Source organism: Arachis stenosperma, chromosome 4 (genome assembly GCF_014773155.1).
Source record: "Arachis stenosperma cultivar V10309 chromosome 4, arast.V10309.gnm1.PFL2, whole genome shotgun sequence".
NCBI lineage: Eukaryota > Viridiplantae > Streptophyta > Magnoliopsida > Fabales > Fabaceae > Arachis > Arachis stenosperma.
Window position 1 is genome coordinate 4,973,252 of NC_080380.1, and position 19,768 is coordinate 4,993,019.

Here is a 19,768-nt window from a genome sequence, read left to right on the forward strand (position 1 = left end):
GGGCTGAATGTTGAGGGTGTTTTTTTTAAGAGCGTATTTTTTTAATTTAAGGGCAATGTTTATATTCAGCAATTTTAGAAGCTGAAAATGTAAAAGATATGTAGAAGGTTGTTTAATTTGTCATATGTTATTTGTTAATTTTTTTTGTTTTGAAAAAAATAATTCAAATAAATATAATTACATTTAATTAAAATATAATTTCTTATCACTTATTTAATATGTGCCTTTTTTGGGCATTTATATATATATATATATATATTGGTATTTTGGGCGTTTATATTTTTCTCTAAAGAACTGAGATATTGTTGAACAAATTAAACTAATTTTGTGAATTATTTGAATTACATAATTTAATAGTTTAATTTAATATATTATTTCAAAGATTTATTTAAAATGGATGACGTAAATACTATTTAACTATATTATATTATGATTTTTTAAATTTTAAAATTATTTTACTGAATATAATTGTTGTTATTTGTATTTATTAAATATCTGTGCTACAATTTATAAAAAATTCTTTCAAAAATTAATTTTAATAAGTTACTTTTAAATTTAGAAGTTTTATCAATAGTGTTATATCTAAAAAGCAAAAAATATACCACTTTTACAAACTGCAGTCTTTAATAAACCCACGCTAAAAATTAAACTACGAAAAATTTATTCTCCGATTTTTATTACTTGTATTCATTTTCTAGGGGTGATATTGTCTTTTAGTATCAATCACATTGCTTTTTTATTGTTTACTATCATAAAAGTGAAATGAATACTAAAAAAGCAATGTGATAGTAAACAATAATTTTTATTGTCTTTTAGTAACATATTCATTTTTTATGATAGTAAACAATTAAAAAGTAATGTGATGATACTAAATAGGGCTGGCAATGGGTAGGGTAGGGTAGGGTTTGGACCCTACTCTAACCCTACTCGCGGGTTGAAAATTTTATTAAAATTCTACTCTACTCTACCCGCGGGTTGAGAATCTCTCAACCCTAACCCTACTCGCACCCTAAAATTCTAAACCTTACTCTACTCTACCATACCCGCAGAAATATTAAATTTTTTTAAAGTAAAAATAAAATTCAATTATTTCGAATTTTATACGTATTAATAACATAAAAAATAAAAAACTAATGCTCTAAATTACTAAATTAACTAACTAGTTTAATGGTTGTTCACTTATTATAAGTCATTATATAAGAAAGGTTGTGGGTTCAAGTTTCACTTCTTTCACTATATAAAAAGATTTTTATAAAATATGTGTTATATCACCCTACCCTACCCTACAGACATACCCGGACCGTATCCTACCCTACGGGCCCTACTCTACCCGCAGACATACCCGAACCGTATTCTACCCTACGAGTTGGACCAGGTTGAGTATCCGCGGGTAAAGTATAAATTGCCAGCCCTAATACTAAAAGACAATATCACCCGTAGAAAATGAATACAAATGAATAACAAAAGACAAATAGCGTGGGTTTATTAAAGATTGTAATTTATAAAAGCGGTATATTTTTTACCTTTTTAGATATAACACTGATTTGATAAAACTTCTAAATTTAAAAGTAACTTATTAAAATTAATTTTTGAAAGAATTTTTTATAAATTGTAGCACAAATATTTAATAAATACAAGTAACAATAATTATATTCAGTAAAATAATTTTAAAATTTAAAAAATCATAATATAATATAATTAAATAGTATGTATGTCATCCATTTTAAATAAATCTTTGAAGTAATATATTAAATTAAACTATCAAATTATGTAATTCAAATAATTCACAAAGTTAGTTTGATTTGTTCAACAATATCACAGTTTATATATATATATAAACGCCCAAAAAGGGCACATATTAAATAAGTGATAAGAAATTATATTTTAATTAAATGTAATTATATTTATTTGAATTATTTTTTTCAAAACCAAAAAAAATTAACAAATAACATATGACAAATTAAACAACCTTCTACATATCTTTTACATTTTCAGCTTCTAAAATTGCTAAATATAAACATTGCCCTTAAATTAAAAAAATACGCTCTTAAAAAAAACACCCTCAACATTCAGCCCAATTTCTTGGCCCGTAACCATGATATCTTCATTAAGCGCTAATACACATAATTACACAAGGAGACTGTCATAATCCCACGTGATAAAAACTGAACATGCCTTGTACATCACCTGCAGCAGCACAAGTTGTGTTCCCTCCTCAGGCACGTGTCTTCAGCTCCATCCGCCACTGCACTTCTACATGTGTAGAAGCCATAAGAGCTTCTACACCAGAGTCGTCGCCTAATAGCAATTCATTGATGGGTGAGTTAAAGCATACAAAAATTTGCGAAAAAATTAACAAGATATTAGAGGGAGGTCCCTACATGTACATGGGCTATGGTGTTCATACTTGGTATTATTATTGTCCTTCCAATTTATGCAAGCTGTGGGTGACAAGTGTCAGTCAATAATGGAATATAAGGTCTTATTACTGTAAAGCCCGGGCGTAGCCCGGGTCATGTACATAATCTATTTTATTGTATTTATGTATAATTTATTTATAAAAGTATTAATATATATTTAGTTTAATTATTTTGTTAGTCTCTATAGTTTTGCAAGATTTTTAATTAAATTCTTATATTTTTTTCTTTTTAATTAAGTCTCTGCACCATTTTTTTTTAATTGAATCTTTATATTTTTTTTATTTGGATTGCTGCACCACTTTTTTTAGTTGAGTCCTATACAATTAAACTAATTACTGTTAAGAGGGACCTAATTGAAAAAAAATTGTGCAAAGATCAAATTAAAAGAAAAAAAATATAAGGACCTAATTGAAAATTTTACAAAACTATAAAGACTAACAGACTTAATTTATAATCTAATGTATATATATCAACTATGTTATCTTGTTTATATGTGCTGGATAATTTTTTTCATATCAAAAACATAAATAAATTTTTATATACATATTCAATAACAGTTTGTAAGTTAAGGAATATACTATTACATTCTGCATTTAATTTTTAACAAAAAAAATAAAAAAATTTTACTTCTTCAACCATCTTTGTTCCCAAAAGCAACCACACCCTCTTAAATAGATACGAAGAAAGGTTCTTCCCTTCCAAAAAAATAACAAACCTCATCACAAATTTAAATACATAATGCGTGAATATAAAAGTTTATGAATATATTAATCTTTTTCTTTATTTTATAATTACCGTATTGATGTAATAGTCATTGTTTTTTAATCCTAACTACACTTTGAATTAGATAAAATGTATAAAAAATTATATTTATCAATTTATGTTTTAATCCAAACTTTTTTTTTTCTATTATAAAATTTGTTTCTTCATCCCGTATAGACCTACAAATTTGTTTTTTTTATATGCTAATAAAATTGTTATTATGTTTCCACATGCACATAGTTTTTGTGACAATTTCTCTACGACAATTTTCTACTATGGTATGACTACAGAAAATAATAAATACATATGCTTTAGAAATATTGAATTATGTTTAAGCTATACTAAACTAATCATACTAAAATATTTTATTTAGTTTCTTCAACTCCATTTCTAAATTAAATTTAGTATGCGATAAACTTAAAAGTTATTGCAACTCCTTTCACAACTTTTTACAATGCTAATTATAAACTAAAACTAATTTTTTTTTTGAAATTTTCATCAACTAAAATACTGAATTTATGCTAAAAATAATGATATTACATTTCTCACAAGTTCAAGCAAGTACTATAAGAAAAAGAAACATATAGTAATTGCAAATTATTTTTAAATGTTAAAATATTTTGTGCAACACTAACTTGACCACGTTTAGATTTTTTGCATAATCCACAATTTATCACTTAAGTTCCCTTGTTTCCAACAATAACACTCAAGTTTGCATAATCCATCTCCTAGAACAAATAATTTGCTCGAAAAATATCATTTTCTTCTATTTTATACTGCGATTTACTTTCAAATTCAAATCTTCTTGTTTGATTTTTAGATTGGCTATCTTGTTCATGAGTTCCTGTAGTGCCTCCTCAGCAAGAGAGGGATTTACTTCTGACATTCATAATGTAAATTCTGTAGCTTGAAAGTAAAGATAAATACATAATAACTTGAGTTAAAAACTATCCAATATCACTTTTTGAAATTCGAACAAATATGTCCTAAATCTTGTCTCTATATAAAATGAGTCATGAATCAATCAGCTATATTATCATATTCCAAGATCATTGTCACATCATTTTCACTTACCTTCAAAGCATTGGTTGATAATCTCATAAAAAAACAGTAAGATTTGAAAGAAAACTTTTCAAACTACTAAAACAAAAATAGAACAAAAAGATATATGATATAATTAAAGGACAGTGTTGAACTTAACTATTACATTTGATGAGTTTCAAGTATCGTTTCTAAGTCAACAGGGTCAAACAAAAGCAATTAGAACATAAAGGCGGCATCATATATAAGCCTCTAAACATGGTACTTTATATCTAAAAAATCAAAATTCAATAGTCACACTAAAATTAAAGTTTGGCAATTGTTTCTTTAATTTCTTTCATCACTATTTTTACCGGATCCCAATATAAGTATTCAAGGAAAGATAATTACATCACATCACAAAAAAAAGGTAAATAGCAAGATCATTGATTAATTCAAATCATTATAAATCATATATAATAAGAAATGTTAAGTTGGCATGAAGATATTTAAATAGTGAAATTCGAACTAAAGCACCTTTCAATCAAATATCCTTCATTTTTCTTGATCTTTAAGGATAGTAATTGATAATAAAAAGAAAGAAAAGATACATATAAATAAATGATCATACTTTATCTTTGGTCATTACGTGTAAATTAATAATACTCATTTCTCTCATGCTTTTGGTTCCCTCATATTGTAATTCCTTAAAATATCTTAATTTCAAATTTAATTCAAAGATTCAAGAATACTGAAAATTAGAATCTATGAAAAAAATTGGTGAAACTATGGTTATTGGTGATAGATAATTTATATTGGACTAAAAACACAGCCAATCATTTCAATTAAAAACAAAAAAATTTCCTTTATTTGCAACATGAGTAATTAAACAAAAATCATGAGTATATGACAGAATAGTAACGATTCAAAACCTTCATAGTGCAGCAAAGACAAAAGTGCTATTGGCTCTCTAACATGTGAAGACTATTTCTTTTTACACTGATAAACACTAATAATTATACATAAATCCTTTGTAAAAAAAGGCTATAATTTACATCTAACCATATGTCAAATAAAATATCTCTTTTTGTAATCTCCTACTTAACCCACCAGGAACATAAAACAAAACATATCAAGCTTCAACACAAACAATAACAATAATACTAACAAAACACAGTTCAAGAAGAACCAAATATGCAGCAAAGCCAGTGATATAATTATATACCATGAACTTGGTTTCTGTGCTTACTAAAAAACACTGCAATGACAGTTTTAATGAAGTAAAATTATTTATCACTGGCCGACACAATTGAATAATAATGCAGATAATTTACAAACTATTATTAGTATTATTGCTGCATATTCACAAAATACTGCATGTAATACATGACTTTAACCGTTTGCATTATCTATATGTCCTTGAGTTTTTGATATTTATATATGGTATGAAACTCATTTTTAAAGGAAACTAAAAAAAACATATACAAAAGTTAGTTATGGAAGGAAAAGAAAGATCAAAATTATTTAAATACATATAAACTTAGTTAAATTTTAGAGTGTCATCCAAAAATTAAACTGAACAAATTAAAGAAGAGACAAAAATGATCTAATTTAAACATAAAAAAGGATGAAAAAATAGCGATTAAGGCAGATGAATCATTCATACCGCTTTGGCAGGTGCAACTTCAGCCGGAGCACATTGCAACAGATTTCACACCTTGAGCTTTGTCAGAGAAGTTGTTCCTTAAAAAAGAAATCAAGTTTTCAAAATACTTAGCAGAACTAAAAGCAAATCGAAATTTGTAGTAACAAAAAAAATCTATAAAAATCAAAACTACTAAATTACATAAGATGTCAACAGACAACAATGACTATGCTTATTTTAAGTGTGATGTTGTTTTACTCCAGCATTTTATGAAACAACTCCTGAACTTAAGATATGCATACACCGCTGAACAACATTTTATGTTTAGGAAAAAAAAACTATAGCCTCTGAGAAAAATCATTGATGTTATAAATAGCTTTTACCAAACTTTTTTAAATTATAAAAAAACACCCAACTTCAAGAGGGGTAGCATTTTCAAGAGAAGCAACTCTAACTTCAAGAGCAGTAGCATCTCCAACTTTCTGCTATTGCTGTTAGACTCCTAATAGTCCAAGAAACTGCTCCATGGTTTGGTTTGTTTTAAACCATCTCATGAAAGTATCACATGATTAAGTTTCGGATAAAAAACAAACTGCTCCATATTCATTAAAATTTTTACAAAAATCCCATAAACCTTTAAAATATGTTAATCAAATACTTTAACATTGTAATCTGCATTATCATATACCCAAACAAAAGAAACAAAGAATTTATTTTACATTACTTGATGATCTTCATTGCTCTAAAATTATCTCTTGTAGAATTTCCAAAACCAAATCTTTTTTACTGAAATCAATTCTAGCTGATAAATTAAGACCTCGAAACATCTTTCGAGAAAATTTATATTGGCATATGTGAAGTGTTAGTATGAAAGGTTTAACATGCCAAATGAAAGAATCCCTAACAATGAGATGGTGGGTGCAAATTTAGAACACAAATATATTTTAGTGTTAGATCCAATTAATTAAAATGAAATGGATATAACACACAAATGTTTATTCTTTCTTCTCTATATGTTATAGATTAAGGATTGCTGATTACAGGCATCAAATCCAAATAAATATTATTGAGCTTTCTCATGAACTCTATGATGATGAGGATGGAAGTACCGACAAAATTGAAAAGGTCTATATAACATTAAATATAATATTGAACGGGATAAAAGTGTTATCAATCATATCAAATGAGACATAAAATGTAGAAATTTAATGTCAATTTCATTATATAGAATCAATATCCACCATCCTAGGCAGCAATCTTTTCATTCCTCTAATAACAACATAAATGCAAATGGCCACAAAAAGAAATTATAAAGGATAGTGTTACCTGGAGGACATTGTTGGCATAATCAAAGACTCCATGAGAGACAATCACCACCTCAGATGTTCTTTAAGAAATGAAATAAGTTGCGAAAATAGACAAAAAAAAATTAGCAATATAGTTAATAGAAGACAAACCCGGTAAGCTATCCAACAATAAAAAGGAAATGGATTATTGTAGATCAACCAAAATATGCATGCAATCATTTGAAAGCAAAAAAAAAAAACAATTATTTTATTGTAGATTAACCAAAATTTTAGAGCTAAGTAAAGTTTATGCATTGTGCTCCCTCCTGGAAACGGATTCAATAAATTTTAAGAATATCTAGTTAAATTAAACCAGTTCAGCACATTTCAAGAATATCTAGTTTCAATCATTATAGAATATGTAAATATTACCTATTGCTCAAATTCACTGGCCTCAAAATCTAATGTCAGTTATTCTAACGTATCTATGGGTTCTTGAAATCCATCAGTAACCAACTTTTCATCTCCTAGATTTCTATCAACATCCACAACCCTATCCAGAGAAACAGCAACATAAGGACCTGGATTATTGAAAAACAAAGAAAAATGTTAATTTCAAGTAATATTCGGAAGATGAACATAAAATGAACAGCTTCTTAAGTCCTAGAAATGGGAAGACAAAATTAAGTTACTTTGTACCTCTCCATCCCTTCCGAAATACAGAAATAAATTCGTGTTCCATTTCTGATTCATAATTCACATTAATTAATCCCTGGAAAAAAAGCATGTGAGGGCTAAGAAAAAAAAAATAGTCCAAAGCAAGGTAGAATCAGTAAGAACAATACTATTATACTGGAACAGTAAAGGAACAGAGAAGCCGTGTTTACATGGTGGTGCATACACAACACTAATTCAGTACATGTTCCTTGAGAATTTTCAAGTAAAAGGGATTCTCACATAACTTGTCTAGTATTTCTTTCTTTTTCTTAATGGGTTTGTTATTCAGTGGAGTGAAATTCAAAACATCTATTGCTCTTGCAGCTGTAAAATAACTTCCTTATCTTAGGCCCAAAGCATGTCTAGTAATAGAAAATTTTGTAGAAACCACAAAAAAAATATTATATTGAATGCATAAAATGCAGTAGATACCTTATCTTATATTGGACTAAGAACACAACCACTCATTTCAATTAGAAACCAAAATAAAAGATTTATTTTGCATATTCCAATTATTGAAAATCAATTCTTCTAGATTGTTACTAATAGATGGAATTACTAAACTAACCACTTCTTTCAAAGGAACCAAGAAAATTCTGAATGAGAAAAAAGATTGCTTTCAACCTGTGATTAAAGTACCGGTATAATTGAGAAGGTCCAAATAATGTTAAATTAAACTCTAAGAATATATATTTGGACTTGATAAAAATATTATCGATCATGTTAAATGAGGTATAAAGTGCAGAGATTTAATGTCAAAATTTCAATTTATAGCATCATTCTCAACCATCTTGGGCAGCAATGTTTTCCTTCCTATAATAACAGCATAAATGCAAAACGCAATAAAAGGAAATTATAAGGGATAGCGTTACCTGAGGGAGGTTGCAGGCAATCAGAGACTCCATTCGAGATCACAACAAACATGTCCTTCTTGGATCTACTGTTGCAAATCAATTTCCCAAGAAAAAATTTCTCACCGTACAACAGAGTAGCATATGTCATTGACTCATTCCTCCTTTCTTTCTCAATCTAACCTCCTTCTTTCTCCCTTACTGCTCTATTTGCTTTCGCTCGCATTCGATTCAGAGGCGGCTATAACCAAACAGTTTGCATTATGATAAGTTACTGATAGATCTGTTTTTTGAAAATTTATATATTAATTAAAATTTATTTACAAATATCTATTTTATCATGACTCGTTACATTTAGCAGAGGAAATTTATTTCATATACATTTTCAAATACACAACTCTGTAGATAATAGAATTCTAAGCAACATCATCATTAGCTGCTGGTAATAATTTAAAAAGAAGCACTCTTCAACTTACTTGAACAAATCCCGAATCCCAGTCCATAATGGTGACTTTCGTGTAAATCTGTTTCTTAAATCTGGCATAATGGTGACCTTCACATAAAACTCCAAACTGGTTCTTGAATCTACAATATCTGACCCAAACACATAACTGTACTCATTAAAAATTAAAAAGATGAAATATAGATTATAATAAAAATTTATACCAAATAATTAAAAAGAATGAAGAAGAGTTTTAATTGACTTCCTATCATGGAGGAGTGGAACTTGAAGCTGTCATTCACCGACTGGATTATAAGGATTCCTCACCGTACAACAGAGTAGCATATGCCTCGTTGGAAGCTCCCCTCTCTCGAATGACTTTCTTCTTCAGTGGCAAATCTGGCATCCACAGTGGCCTCCATTACCGCCATTGCCTCATTCCTCCTTCTTTCTCCCTCACTGCTCTATTTGCTTTCGCTCTCTTGCATTCGATTTAGAGGCAGCTATAACCAAACAGTTTGCATTATGATAAGTTCCTGTTAGATCTGTTTTTTGAAAATTTATATATTAACTAAAATTTATTTACAAATATCTATTTTATCATGACTCGTTACATTTAGCAAAGAAAATTTATTTAAAATGAGTTTTCAAATACACAACTTTGTAAATAATAGAGTTCTAAGCAACATCATCATCAGCTGCTGGTAATAATTAAAAAAGAAGCACTCCTCAACTTACTTTTCAGTGGAGAAAATTAAAAATGATGAAGAAGAGCTTTAATTGACTTCCTACCATGGAGCAGTGGAACTTGAAGCTGTCGTTCACCGAAAAATGGATTATAAAGGATTCTTCTCGAGTTATAACGAAATCAAACAACAAAATAAAGAGAGAACTAACCATCCTCTATTTGCAGCATCCATCGGCGAAGGAACGGCTACGACGGCGTTCTGAGGTAGAGGCAGTTCTATGGATCCAACAGCGGCAGTAGCCTTCATCACCGCCGTCACCTCATTCCTCTTATTTTCTCTGTCGATCTAGCATCCTTCTCGGTGACCGTCGTTGTCATCGCCACCCTCTTCTCCTTCTTCCTTCGTGCTTTATTTCTTCCCCGACCTTTTCTTTTTCTCTTCTCTGGGGCATGGAAAGAGAGAGATTGGTGCCAACTACTCCCCCTATCAAAACTGGCAACTCTCTCTCTCTTTCATATTCTCTTCTTGAAAGTCCTGAAACAAAATCCTTTTTAAATTTGAATTTGAATCAAATCCCGCCCAATTATTTTTTTGGATTGAAAACGGTGAAGTGCCCAGCATTAAAAACATACATTTGTCAATCATACACAGCTCCAAGTGTCAAGCACAGAATGCTCCACGTGTCGAGCATGAAATGCTCCACTTGTCGATCACAGACCTCCTTACTACTCTTCTATTATATATTAATAGATTACTGACTTTTTTTTTTCGCATCAGGATATTCATCAAGCCGAAAGTTCAATGACTAATTCTTCGGATACTGTAGAGGTATACAAAATAGGCGACCCTCCCAAGCAAGCAAGCTCCATTCCCATCCTCCAGTGAGTATCGAATCCGTAAGAGACAATTAAGAGACACAAACCCTTATCTATTTGTGCCAACTTGCGTTGGTGTCTTATTACTAACTCTATTGGTGCTCTCTCTCTTGAAATCCATTCATTTGCCCAAGGCCCAACCACTTTCAGGTTTTTATGTTCCTAAAATAAGAATAACTGTAATCAAGTTGAGTTGATCTAGTGGTTAGTTCTGCTTAAACAAGTGTTGGGAGTTTGAATCCCGCCTTGTGCATGCAGCAACCCACTGGCTAATGACAAACCCTTAAATGGAGTTCAGTACCGCGACGAATTAGTTATTAGCCTGTCGAGTTGGGGGATACTGTTAAAACAAAAAAAAAATTATAAAAATACATCTCAATTATTAAAGTATTTTTAAATTTTTTAGTGATAAAAATATCTCTAAAATCTTTTAAAGTATGATAAAACAACTCAAATTAAATATATATATTCTCAAAAAAATTAAAATTAAATGTTAGTGTAATTGTTTACAAATATAATTAAAAAATGATATTTTTATTTTTAAAATTTTATAATTTTAGGCTACAGTAAATATTTTTTGTAAATAGAAAAAGATATTTTTTCAAAATGAGACGAAATTTAGATTTCAATTTTTCATTTTTTTTACATGCATTTTAAATAGTTATTTAAGTATTTTTACAAAATTTTGGATCAAATGTCCAAATAGTTTGTAAATATAAAATTTATTTATCGTTTATAATTTTTTTTTATAAAAACACTTTTGTCATTAATAAATTTAAAGAATTTTTTTTTATAGTATTTTCCAGTTTGATAAATCAAGAATTAATCGTCGCGAATTAGAATTTTGTTGAAAAGGTTTCTCACAAAGTAAAATTTAAATCTCCATACTTACTTAACCACATTAGTGAGTTAACCACAAACTAACCTGCCTTAATTAAAGATTCTTCTATTTTAATAGTTTACTCCTAAAATTATTGTGAAGGGGACGGCATCGCATAGCATAACCTTGTATTTTTCAACATATATAACTTATTGGCATCTTTCATTTGTAGAATAATTGTGAAGGGAACGTAACCTCTTTCGAAAATATACTTATTGGCATCCACCTGCTAAGGATATATGGTTATAATTTAAATCATATTATTTAAAATAATACAATATTATATTTTATAATTATTTTAAATCACTAACTAGTGAAAAAATAACCCATTCTATGATTGAAGCCATATTTTTTTTAAAATGTTGTTTTCAAATTGAATTAATTACATCTCATCTTCTTAATTATCAACGATTACTATGATGAATTTTTTGTTAGAAGCTCCAACCTACACGAGAGTTTAAACAAAAGCCGCGTTAACAAACTCGATAATATCATAAGAACAGAGTTTGGTGTGTGTTGGTTTGGTTGAGTTCACAAGAAGAATAAATAAAATAAAATAATGATATAAAAGAAAAGAGAGGGTAAAGTGTAAAGCAAAGAACAAATAAAAAGCCATTTTTGACATCAGGAGTATCTTGGTTAATTTCATATAATTTGATGATTATCAAATATATATATAATGTTTACAGAATTTGATGATTATCAAATAGAAAATAAATAAAGCATTATGGCATGGTATAGCTTAGCCTTATATACCACTTGTAATCTTGTATGGTTGAGATTTAGTCAAAGAATAATGTTATAATTTGATTAACTTAAAGATGATACACGTGCTGATTTATAAAAGTTTTAACTTGGTTAATCATTATTGTTCCAACATGTAACTTGATAAGTTAGCAAAGTTGTTAAGATGGTGAATTCACTGAATTGGATAATTAAACTAGTTAAATTATACTTTTTTATTTGATCAAAATTAAATAAATTATCTTAGTTGTAATCTTTAATTTATTAACAAATCATGTGTTAAAAACAAATTATACATAATAATAAAATTAAATTGATATTTATTAACTTATCATATAATTTTTAAGTTAATAAAATTAAATTGATATTTATCAATTTTAATAAAAATTAAACAAGTAGTGATTTGTTTATTTATATTATTATTTATTTATTTTTAGCAAATTATATAGAATTAATCTTGATGCACTGTCAATGTAGAGTAATTTTATATGTGTATCTAATTACATAATACTGTATCAATAAAAATAATTATCTTTTACATTGATGGCATGAATGGTCATTTAAAAGAATGGAAGTGATTGTACGATTGTGTAAAACACTTTACATTGTCAATGCATCAAAATTAAACTCAATTATATATAAGTAGTTAAAATAATTGCTAATGTATAGTAAATTTTACATAGAATTAATAAGTAAAAATATGAAAAAAATTAATAAATTTTCTAATATGTATAATTCTTTTTATATAAATTTTCATAATATATAACAAAATATTATAATTTTTTTATTATTTTAAAAAATTATAATTTTATTATATTATTTTTATTATTATCTAAATTTTTATTCATTTTTCATTTTGTTTTTCATCCATACACGTTGTCCCCGTAACTCTAGTAGCCTAACAAATGCTAGAATCAAAGTTTTAGTTTAGCATAAATCTTTTTTAGAGCCTTCACTTTCTCCGTCGTTGAAAAAATATTCTCAATATTCTCAACTCTATATGGACTATGGCCATTGAAAATAAATGCATAACATTGTGGTATTTCCATTTCAGTTCTGCCGTTATTTCTCTTTCATTTTATCTCCAACAGAGATCTGTTTCTATTACTCAATTTTATCATTTGGTGTCTTTTTCTTTTTTTTTTTTCTTTGTCATTGTTTCTTTTCTTTGTATAAGTCATTTTGTGCTTTGATTTAATTTACCTTTTATTACAACATCAATCATTTCATATACATCAGAAATAACAAATAAATGATGATTATGATTTTTGATGTGATATCTTTAATTAGTTAAAAATTTGATTGTTAATATTTTTTTTGATAATAGAACATTATGTGTTTGTTATTATGTGCATTTTGGTTATTTTTCGTCATGAATTTTGATGTTTAAAGTTATTTGTGAACTTTTAATATTAAGTTATGAATAATTTATTGTATGAAATTGTGAAATTTTAAATTTTATTAAGGTAGAAATTATTGAATTTATATATTTAAAATTATATATAAATTTTTTAATAATTTTATTTAATATTTAATTAAACCGGTCGAATTCTGATTGAGTTCTGATCGAATTCCTGTCGAACTCCGGTCGAACTCCGATCCAACCAATGAATCATTAAACCATTTACCTTACTGATTTATTGATCGGTCCGATTCTTATAACCTTATTTTTAATCCTACACTTGTCACAAATATGATGTATGATATTTTTAATTTGTGGAGACCATAATAACTTAATGAAAAATTGTGACCACAGTTTAACAAAATTAACCTCTTATACGATTTAATCGCAATTCATTGATGAGTGAGTCAAAACATACAAAAATTTACAATAAAAATTAACAAGATATTAGAGTAAAATTCCTACATGTCCATCGGCCATGGTATTCATACTTAGTATTATTATAGTCCTTCTAATTTATGCAAGTTGTCGGTGATAAGTGTTTGTTTTTTTTTTTTTTTTTTTTTGGTATTGATGTGATAAGTGTTTGTTAATAATGGGATATAAAGTCTTATCACCGACGCTATTGGTGTTCTCTCTCCTGGAATCCATTCATTTATCATTTGCCCAAGGTCCAAGGACCAAGGCCCAACCTCTTTCAGATTTTTATGTCCCTAAAATAAGAATAAACTATAAAAAGTATCACAATTATTAAAGTATTTTTAAATTTGTTAATGATAAAAATATCTTTAAAATATTTTAAAATATGATAAAAGAACTCAACCATTAAATATATATTCTAAAAAAAATTAAACTTAAATTGTAGTGTAATTATTTATAAATATAATTAAAAAAATAATATTTTTATTTTTAAAATTTTATCATTTTAGGCTAAGTAAATATCTTTTGTAAATGAAAAATATATTTTTTAAAAATGAGATGAAATTTAGATTTCAATTTTTGATTTTTTACATGCATTTTAAATAATTATTTAAATATTTTTACAAAATTTTGGATCAAATGTCCAAATAGTTTGTAAATATAAAATTTATTTATCGTTTATAATTTTTTTTTTTTATAAAAACACTTTTGTTTATAATAAATTTAAAAAATTCTTCTTCTTTTTTTTTATGGTATCTTCGAATTCAATAAGTCAAGGATTAATCGTCGTGGATTAAAACTTCATTGAAAAAGTTTGCTACAAAACAGAATTTAAATCCTAATACTTACTTAATCATATTAATGAGTTAACCACAAACTAACCTACCTTGATTAAAGATTCTTCTATTTTAATGATTTACTCCTAAAATAATTGTGAAGAGGACGACATCGCATAGTATAACTTTGTATTTTTCAACAAATATAACTTATTGGCATTTTTCATTTGTAGAATAATTGTGAAGGGAACGTAACCTCTTTCGAAAATATATTATCCTGTCATCTTTCAATTGTAGCCAACTTACACTTATTGGCATTCACCGGCTAAGGATATATGGTTATGGTTTAAATAATATTATTTAAAATAATACAATATTGTATTTTATAATTATTTTAAATCACTAATTAGTGAAAAAATAACCCATTCTATGATTGAAGTCATATTTTTCTTAGAATGTTGTTTTTAAATTGAATTAATTACATCTCATCTTTTTAATTATCAACGATCACTATAATGAATTTTCTGTTAGAACTTAGAAGCTCCGACTTACACGAGAGTTCAAGCAAAAGCCACGTAACAAACTCGATAATATTATAAGAACAGGGTTTGAGTTCACAAGAAGAATAATAAGATATAAAAGAAAAGAGAGGTAAAGTGTAAAGCAGAGAACAAGGGGCCATTTTTTACATCAGGAGTATCTTGGTTAATTTCATATAATTTGATGATTAACAAATAGAAAATAAATAAAGTATTATGGCATGGTATAGCTTATATACCACTTGTATGGTTAAGATTTAGTCAAAGAATAATGTTATAATTTGATTAACTTAAAAATGATACAAGTGGTGATTTATAGAAGTTTTAACTTGGTTAATTATTATTGTCCAACATGGATAAGTTAGCAAAGCTATTAAGGTGATGAATCGAATAATTAAACTAGTTAAATTATAATTTTTTATTTAATTAAAATTAAATAAATTATTTTAGTTGTAATTTTTGATTTATTAACGTGTTAAAAACAAATTATACATAATAATAAAATTAAATTGATATTTATTAACTTGTTATATAATTTTTTAAGTTGATAAGATTAAATTGATATTTATCCATTTTAATAAAAATTGAACAAGTAGTGATTTGTTTATTTATATTATTATTTATTTATTTTTAGCAAATTATATAGAATTAATTTTGATGCATTGTCAATGTAGAGTAATTTTATATGTGTATTTAATTACATAATACTGCATCAATAAAAATAATTATCTTTTATATTGTTTGCATGAATGGTCATCCAAAAGAATAGAAGTGATTGCACAATTGTGTAAAACGCTTTATATTGTCAATGCATCAAAATTAAACTCAATTATATATAAATAATTAAAACAATTGCTAATGTATGATAAATTTTACATAAAATTAATAAGTAAAAATATGAGAAAAAATTAATAAAATTTTTAATATGTATAATTCTTTTTATATAAATTTTCATAATATATAACAAAATATTATATTTTTTTATTTTAAAAAATTATAATTTTATCATATTATTTTCATCTCCAACATAGACCTGTATCTATTACTCAATTTCACCATTTGGTGTCTTTTTTCTTATCATTGTTTCTTTTTTTTTTTTTTTGCATAAGTAATTTCATGCATTGATTCAATTTACTTTTTATTGCAATATCAATCATTTCATACATCAGAAATAACAAATAAATAATAATTATGATTTTTGATGAAATATCTTTTGATTAATTAAAAACTTGTTTGTTAATGTATCTTTTGATAGTAGAATACTATCTGTTTTTTATTATGTGTATTTTAGTTATTTTTCGTTATGAACTTTGATATTTAAAGTTATTTGTGAACTTTTAATATTAAATTATGGATAATTTTTGATATGAAATTGTAAAATTTTAAATTTTATTAAGCTAGAAATTATTGAATTTATATATTCAAAATTATATATAGATTTTTTAATAATTTTATTTAATATTTAATTAAACCGATCGAACTCCAGGCGAACTCCGGTCGAACTAATGAACCATTAAACCTTGTTTTTAATTATACACTTGTTACAAATATGATGTATGACATTTTTAATTTGTGAGAGATCATGGTAACCCAATGAAAAATTGTGACCACAGTTTGACAGGATTGGCCTCTTGTGCAATTTAATCGCAATTCATTGATGGGTGAGTGAGAGCATATAGAAATTTACAGTAAAAATTAATAAGATATTAGAGTGAGATCCCTACATATAATTTGATAAGTTAGCAAAACTGTTAAGATGGTGAATTGAATAATTAAACTAGTTAAATTATAATTTTTATTTCATCAAAATTAAATAAATTATATTAGTTGTAATTTTTGACTTATTAACGAATCATGCGGTAAAAAGAAATTATACATTATGATAAAATTAAATTGATATTTATTAACTTATCATATAACTTTTTAAGTTGATAAGATTAAATTGTTATTTATCAATTTTAATAAAAATTGAACAAGTAGTGATTTGTTTATTTTTTATATTATTATTTATTTATTTATTTATAGCAAATCATATAGAATTTAATTTTAATGCACTGTTAGTGTAAAGTAATTTTATACATGCATCCAATTACATAACGCCACATCAGTAAAAATAATTATCTTTCACATTGACGGCATGAACGATTATCCAAAAGAACGAATGTGATTGCACAACTGTGTAAAACGCTTTACATTGTCAATACATCAAAATTAAAATTCAATTATATATAAGTGGTTAAAACAATTGCTAATGTATAGTAAATTTTACATAGAATTAATAAGTAAAAATATGAAAAAAATTAATAAAATTTTTAATATGTATAATTTCTTTATATAAATTTTCATAACATATAAAAGAATATTATAAATTATGAAATTATTTTAAAAAATTATAATTTTATCTTATTATTTTTTATATGATCTAAATTTTTATTCAATTTCATTGTATTTTTCATCCACAAATTTTAGTTGCGATGTCGCTAACTCTAATAACCTAACAAATACTAGAATCAAAATTTTAGTCTAGAATAATTCTTTTTAGGACCTTCACTTTTTCGGTCATTGAAAAAATATTCTCAACTCTAGATTAGGCAGTGATTTTGGTGGATTGTGTATTTTTTTTTCTCCTTTTTTCTTTTCTAATCTGTTATGATTACAATTTTTAAAGAGATCTAAATTTATTCAGAGTCTTTGATAATAAATGATGTAGGGATTGATGTTGTTAACATTTAGAAATAAGTCCATCCTTTTATTACCATAATTGAAATAAAAAATTCAACAAAATTATTAATTTTGTTATTGTTGTGCATTTTATTTTATTTAATTTGGATTTAAATTCTATATAATTATTATGGTCAATGAAATAACAGTAGAAAAAAATCAATAGTGATATAATGCTTAATTATCTGTATTTTATGCAATTTTATTAGAACTATTGATACTTTAAAATTAAACTTTTTATTATTTGTATTATTATATATTAATCTCAACAATGTTAATAAACCAAAGAAATAAATATCTAATAGTTAATTTAAACCCCGGTCGAGTCTCGATCGAACTCCGGTCGAGTTTTAGTCGAATCTCGTTCGAGTTTCGGTCGAATTTTTATCGAATTCTAGTCGAACTAATAAATCATTAAACCAGTAACCTTATCGGTCTATTGATCGATCCGGTTCTCACAAACTTATTTTTAATCATACACTTGTCATAAATATGATGTATGACATTTTTAATTTGTGGGGGACCATGATAACCCAATAAAAAAATTGTGACTACAGTTTGACAGGATTGGCTTCTTGTGCGGTTTAATCACAATTTATTAATTGGTGAGTGAGAGCATACAAAAATTTACAGAAAAAATTAACAAGATATTAGAGTGAGGTCCCTTCATGTAATTTGATAAGTTAGCAAAGCTGTAAAGGTGGTGAATTGAATAATTAAACTAGTTAAATTATAATTTTTTATTTGATAAAAATTAAATAAATTATACTAGTTGTAATTTTTGACTTATTAACGAATCATGCATTAAAAACAAATTATACATAATGATAAAATTAAATTGATATTTATTAACTTGTCATATAATTTTTTAAATTGATAAGATTAAATTGATATTTATCAATTTTAATAAAAATTGAACAAGTAGTGATTTGTTTATTTTTTTATATTATTTATTTATGTATTTATTTATAGCAAATCATATAGAATTTAATTTTAATGCACTGTTAGTGTAAAGTAGTTTTGTACGTGCTTCCAATTATATAACGCCACATCTGTAAAAATAATTATCTTTCACATTGACCGCGTGAACGATTATCCAAAAGAACAATGTGATTACATAACCGTGTAAAACGCTTTACATTATCAATATATCAAAATTAAAACTCAATTATATATAAGTGGTTAAAACAATTGCTAATGTATAGTAAATTTTATATAGAATTAACAAGTAAAAATATGAAAAAAATTAATAAAATTTCTAATATGTACAATTTCTTTATATGAATTTTCATAATATATAAAAGAATATTATATATTATGAAATTATTTTAAAAAATTATAATTTTATCATATTATTTTTATTATGATTTAAATTTTTATTCAATTTCATTATATTTTTCATCCACAAATTTTAGTTGCGGTGCCGCTAACTCTAATATCCTAACAAATGCTAGAATCAAAATTTTAGTTTAGCATAATCCTTTTAAGAACCTTCACTTTTTCAGTCATTGAAAAAATATTCTAACTCTACATTATGCGGTGATTTTGGTGGTTTGTGTGTTTTTTTTTTTCTTTTTTC

At 26.1% G+C, this 19,768-nt stretch overlaps 1 long non-coding RNA gene across 1 annotated transcript; it reads right to left on the reverse strand.

Moving 5' to 3' along the window:
• Positions 1–2,399: 2,399 nt before the first annotated feature.
• On the reverse strand, positions 2,400–10,292 carry LOC130976675 (uncharacterized). Its single transcript, XR_009084729.1, has 10 exons — positions 10,041–10,292; positions 9,882–9,957; positions 9,471–9,646; positions 9,178–9,295; positions 8,723–8,942; positions 7,833–7,905; positions 7,566–7,714; positions 7,174–7,234; positions 5,869–5,945; positions 2,400–2,441 (listed from the first exon to the last, which is right to left on the reverse strand). It is a non-coding gene; the product is annotated as an uncharacterized LOC130976675 (long non-coding RNA).
• Between the last annotated feature and the right edge of the window lie 9,476 nt (positions 10,293–19,768).